Here is a 5,979-nt window from a genome sequence, read left to right as displayed (position 1 = left end):
CGATGCCGTCACGGGCGTGGGGCGGGATGAGGCGGCGGGCGTATTCTCTGGAATAGAAGGGCCGCGGGAGGCCGTATTTCGTAGAAAAGCGGAGGACAGCGATCTGGCTCCGGGCCGGTCGTGTCCCCTCCGGCAATGCCCGGGGGGACAAGGTGGCCGTGGGCTCAAACACGTGTGTTCGTGGCGTGCGCCGCGGGGCTGGCTGTGCTCTGCCCGGGAAAAGTCATTGCCATGATCCCGGCTCAAGGAGTCAGGCCGGCCTGGGGCCACCACAACACAGCAGAAGAAAGGCTATTTCCCCTGCAGTAATTAACTGAGGGATATGGGCTGAGGAAGGACGTGTAGTCACAGGAAATACATTAGCTGGTTTCTGTCCTTTAAACCAGAAACAGCTGTAAGCCTTCATCCTTTAAGTCCTTAAGCAGCTGGACTGTGCTGTTACTGTGCCTCTGTGTCCAATGCATGTGAATATTGGCCACGTAGCTGGTTAACCAAGGGCTGAATTCCTCCTGGTTTTGTATGTGAACAACAGTGTATATATGTATAAATCATATATATATATGTAAAACACATATATATTTATATATATTATATAGCCAACACACTGGGCTTAACTGAAAATCCTAACTGAGAGCTGGATGAAGCTTTTTCAGCTCTGTATGTCCTGGACAGAACTGTGCCCAAAGAGATGAGCTACAAGATGAGGTGCAGACAAACCTCCCAGAGCACAGTGGTGAGGTTCGTACCATTTGACCAAAGCCATCAGAGACCATGTCCCACACCTGGAGCCAGGGAGGCTGAATGAGGCTTCCCCAGGCTCCCGGGAGAGGGCAGCAGTCAGCAATTATCTTTATTGCTGACCTGCTCCAAGACCCTGACCTACTCCAAGAGAGGAATTTTGTAGCTGAGAAACCCAGTAAGGGAGATTGGCTAGACAGCAAAGGAAACAGACACAGGAACAATAGGTCCAGCTTGAAGTTTTTAAGATACTTTTGGTTAAATACACTTTGTTTCGCCTCAGCATTTCCCTGTTTCCTTATTTTTCCTCTGTATTTCCAGAGTCCACCTTTCTTCCACCCTTCTTGCTTCCTGAGCCCTGCCCACTCCCCACTCATTCAGCTCATACCTGTGCCATGGGATGCAGGTGCCTGAATCCCCTTTGAACCTAGGGGAATTAAACATAAATCTCCTTTTGAGGCTCTCAGTCTCCACACCTACAAACCCTACATTGCTGTACCCTACAGGGTTTCTCCCAGTGTTTTACTGCTTGATACCTGCCTCAGAGCTGAGGTCCAGCACACAGCAGAGCTGCTGGCTCAGCCCACTGCACTCAGGGATGCTGCTGTGTACAAACACTCTTCTGTGGGATCACCTGTAATCATTTACCAGTTCCTTGTACAAGAACTGCTGTCACCAGAAGCTCCAGGGCTAAATTTCAGATTTTATTGAGTAATGTGCTGGTCTATGCTGCCATGAGAACCTGGCCTGAATCCCACTTGTAAGGGGGGACCTGATGCATGGCAGTCAGGTTTGGTTACCAAGGACAAGAATATTACTCCAGGTCTGGTCTAGCAAATTGGCCCAATTAAGACAACAGGCAAGGACCACATAAGTGAAATACATGGAACAGCTGGATCTAAAAATCCTTCAAACACAATATTTCAGGCCTTGACTATGTTTACTGTGCTTGCAAACAGCAATACAGCACTTGGCCCAGTGGACATACCTGCAGTCAGAATTAATAATTTGTGATCCAAGCAGCCACCAAAGGCACCTTGTTGCCCAATGGTCTGTTTTTTTTGCTCAGACTTGTACATATCTATTCCTCTGCATTTTAAGCCTGACCTGTTTAGCTGCTGCCCATTGTCAGAAGTGAGATTCTGGCTCTCTGCCCAAAGAAGAGAGAGGAAGGCAGTGCTCTCCCTGTACAAAGGCTGCACAGCAGGGACTCCTGTGCAGCTCTAGGATGGCATATCCACAGGGAAACGTTTTCAAGAGCAACTATCCAAAAACTTTGTTTGATGACTAGTGGTTTTGAACTTTTTTTAACCTTCCTTTCTTATCACATAAGACGTTCCCTCTGGCCTCGTCAGCTGGTGCTCATCATCCTGCTGACCTTGGCTTGGGAGCGTGGTGGAAACGCATTTTGGCTCGGAGGTACATCCTTCTACCAGCTTTTCCACGTCCTGGACGGAGTTCCATCTCCCGCGGGAGCAGGGGATCTGAAAACAACTCGTGTTTCCCAGGTCCCGAGGCACATCCCGCTCCAAAACTCCAAGGTGAGGGACCAGCCCCTGGACACGGCGCCGTGCGCGCCGCCGGCCGCCAGGGGGCGCTGCCGCAGCGCCGGGACCGGGAATGAGGGACGGGGGAACAACGGGATATGGGGATGTGGGGATAGGGGGATAGGGGGATATGGGGATGTAGGGACAGGGGGATAGGGGGAGATGGGGATGTAGGGACAGGGGGATAGGGGGATATGGGGATGTAGGGACAGGGGGATAGGGGGAGATGGGGATGTAGGGACAGGGGGATAGGGGGATATGGGGATGTAGGGACAGGGGGATAGGGGGAGATGGGGATGTAGGGACAGGGGGATAGGGGGATATGGGGATGTAGGGACAGGGGGATAGGGGGAGATGGGGATGTAGGGACAGGGGGATAGGGGGATATGGGGATGTAGGGACAGGGGGATAGGGGGATATGGGGATGTAGGGACATGGGGATAGGGGGATATGGGGATATGAGGAAGGGGGGTTATGGGGATAGAGGGAGAGGAGTACGGCCACAGGGGGACGTGGGCATGGGAAACATGAGGATATAGGGATGGGGATATAGGCACAGGGGGACATAGAGGACATCAGGACATGGAGATGGGGGATATAGAGACAGGGGGATATGGGGACCAGGAGGGTATGAGGATACAGGGATGAGGGACATAGGGATAGAGGGATATGGGGACAGTGGAAAGCTCCTGCTGAAACACTGCCTCCTGGATAGGCCAGCAGGGCAGGAAAGGCACCTGTTCAGCCCCCCTACTTGACCTCAGTGCTTAGAGGACACCCATCAGAGCTCCCAATAGAAAAAATGTAACAGAAAAAAAAAACAAAACAAGACTGGTCAAATTCCATCATTCCCCTTCAGAATGGTTTTAGCGGGGAGTTCTTTGGTTGGTGGGTTTTTTTGTTGTTGGTTTTGTTGGGTTTTTTTGAGTCCAAGGCAGAGCACTGAAGGTGGCACTGCTTCTCAGCAGGACACACATGCCCCCAGCCCCCTGAAGCCCAGTGGTGCCTGCTGGGGAGAGCTGGGAGCCAGGAGTTCGGGGACAATGCGCAAGAAGGGCCAGAGGTGATGCAAGGCTGTGCTTCAGGCCAGCGAGGCCTGGAGCAGAACAATAGCAGTGTCCTCACCACAACCATTTCAGGAAGGTGGAAGAGCCTAGGCTGGTCAGATACAGCAAAAGATACAGCCCTGCCTTCCCCCCTCTCCAGCACCTGTTCTGATCCCAAACCAGCCAATGCAAATTAGCCTGGAAGTGAAACAAATGGTGCCTGTGAACCAAGGAGACATACCCAGCCCTTCTGTCTAGGGCAGGGTGGCTCACAGCCAGTGTAATTAACTGATGGCCACAGGCTCCAGGTGCTCAGTGCCCCAAAGAAAAATCATCTGATTCACTCCCTCTATTGCACAAATGCCCTTCAGGAGCTGATACACTTAATTACAGGGAACATGGTGCATTAGGAGCCCAGATCCAGTATTCAAGGAAAATGCCATGAGCTTAGCAGCCAGAAAAGGCTTGGGGATGCTAATCCTTGGGTCAGGGTTGATTGTGCATTGGCAGCATGGTGGAATGGAAATGACACAATGGTAATGCATAATGCATGCTACATGCATTCCAGACAGGGTCCAACCTTCCAGACTGTAACAGCTATCATCAACATGGCCTTGAAAGCAAAAATTAACAACCCTGGTAATTCCAGCATGATCTGAAGGACAGAGAGGACTGAAGGCAGCACAGCACTGAGGGGGCTGCCCTGCTGTGAGGACAGGTGGATGTGGCAGCATCTACCCAACATGACTCCATCCTTACCACAGAAAATTGTCATCAAGTAAGTGAACAGTGCCCACCTGGCCCTAGCTGCAAGCCCAGCAATCTGAGGGCAAGGAGAGCTGCAGTTTGTCACCAGCACCACCCTCTTGGGGAAGAGGGCAACTGCATCACCCTCTGCAGTTTCTACCTTTAGGGTCCCTGCATGCTTTTAAGAGGTACTTGCATCCTCCTGGGTGTCACATCCAACACAGACTCCTGGCACCACAGTAATAATGGAAATTATTAGTGTTAGACAAGTTTCAGCCACTGCATTACTACTAAATACACGCAGTTAAACTGCATTGGTGGGGCTAAGCTAAAGGGCTCTTACTTTCTTTGAAGCACAAGGGAGGGTTTATAAAATGTTGCTTACAAAAGAGGTATTTCAATTTCTCTTTTTCATCTTTATTAACTCACATTGCTGCTGGGAAGCAATGTAGCCATGTTTTTAATGGAGAGGTTGCAGTCAGAAGAAGGCTGCCAGCAGGGAATATGCTGTGATGCCAAGGGGTGGACAGCAGTTATCCCTTTACATGGGCTGAGGAACTGGCCCTTCCCTACACTTTCCATTCTGTCCAGCAAACAAGATTTGAAAACAAAGTGTTAATGAAATGTGGAAGTTGTAAAAGAAAACCAGCTTTTTAGAGCTCTCTCAAGTTAGGAAAACAAAGTTGAGACACAGTTTGGCAGATTAATAGCCTGCTATTTTACCTGTTAATTACCTCAGGACTAACTACTTTATTACAGATCTGGCTTAGGAAACTTATGGCAAGTTTTACCAAACTTTTTCTCCCTACTTACTTTCTAGGCTAAAGCAATTGTAACCACAAGCATTTTTCACAATCAGTCCCTGCCTAGGGTTTCAGCCTTTCATTACTGAAGAGCTGAGTCTCTCCAGGCTTTCCATCTCAGAAGTTTACAAAGGATGTATTACCTCTACTTTTAAAGACTGAGAAACTGAGGCATCCATAGAGAGAGCAGCCAGGAACAGCAGATAATGAAATCATCTGAGCAGCAATTCTGCAACTCTTGCCTGAGGTTACCAATCCATTATTAAGTTTTACACATTCAGTGTCACGGTCTCTGTTCTTCTATGAGGATGGTTCCTCCCTAGCCCTCCCACCCTCAAGCAGGGTGCAGGGCTGCTGCATCACAGGGCTCAGGGGCTCAAAAGCACCCTGGCTTTGCCATGAAGACAAAGTTCAACTGTGAAGCAGTTGAGAGTAAAGAAGGAGTAGACTGAAGCAGAACCAAGCAACATGAGCATTCACCTTAGGCTGGATATTCCTAGAGACAAAGATGACTTTAAAAAAATTAACATACAACCTCTGCTGATTGCAATCAGATTCCCCAAAGCCTTTCAAGAGCAGCTGACAGACTGCTACAGTAAGGGTTAAAAAGACTACAGTAAGCACATCCCTAATGTTAAAACACCCCACTGAACTTTAGTTACTTTGACAAGCAGGACTGGAAATCTGATATTAATCAACTCCCAGGACAGAAGAGCACAGATACTGTTTTTACAGCACTACTAAAAAGGAAGTTTTTAGCAGCTAATCTAACCCCCATCTTCCAAGACTCTTAATTCACTTCCTTTTATCCTGATCTCCCTTACCCAGTTTATAGGCAAATATTTCCACCATTTGTTAAGCTTTTCTTTCCCAGGACTGAGGGAAAAAAAAAAAAAAAAGTACTGCCTTACAGCAGCAGAGCTGAAAACCCCTTTTTCTGCACAGTGACTTACTTCACCCTTGTACCACAGAACCCTGAAGCTCACAAGTAGCTGCTACGTGTGACATTCCCAGTCAGTTTGCTCAGAGCTCAGCTTGGGCAGGTACTCCTGGCCCCATCAGGATCAATAAGCCTGTTCACCTTTGCCAAGCCACCCT

The sequence above is a fragment of the Chiroxiphia lanceolata genome, chromosome 10 (assembly GCF_009829145.1).
Source record: "Chiroxiphia lanceolata isolate bChiLan1 chromosome 10, bChiLan1.pri, whole genome shotgun sequence".
NCBI classification, from domain to species: domain Eukaryota; kingdom Metazoa; phylum Chordata; class Aves; order Passeriformes; family Pipridae; genus Chiroxiphia; species Chiroxiphia lanceolata.
The sequence above is the reverse complement of the archived record's forward strand: the minus strand, read 5'-3'. Positions refer to the sequence as shown.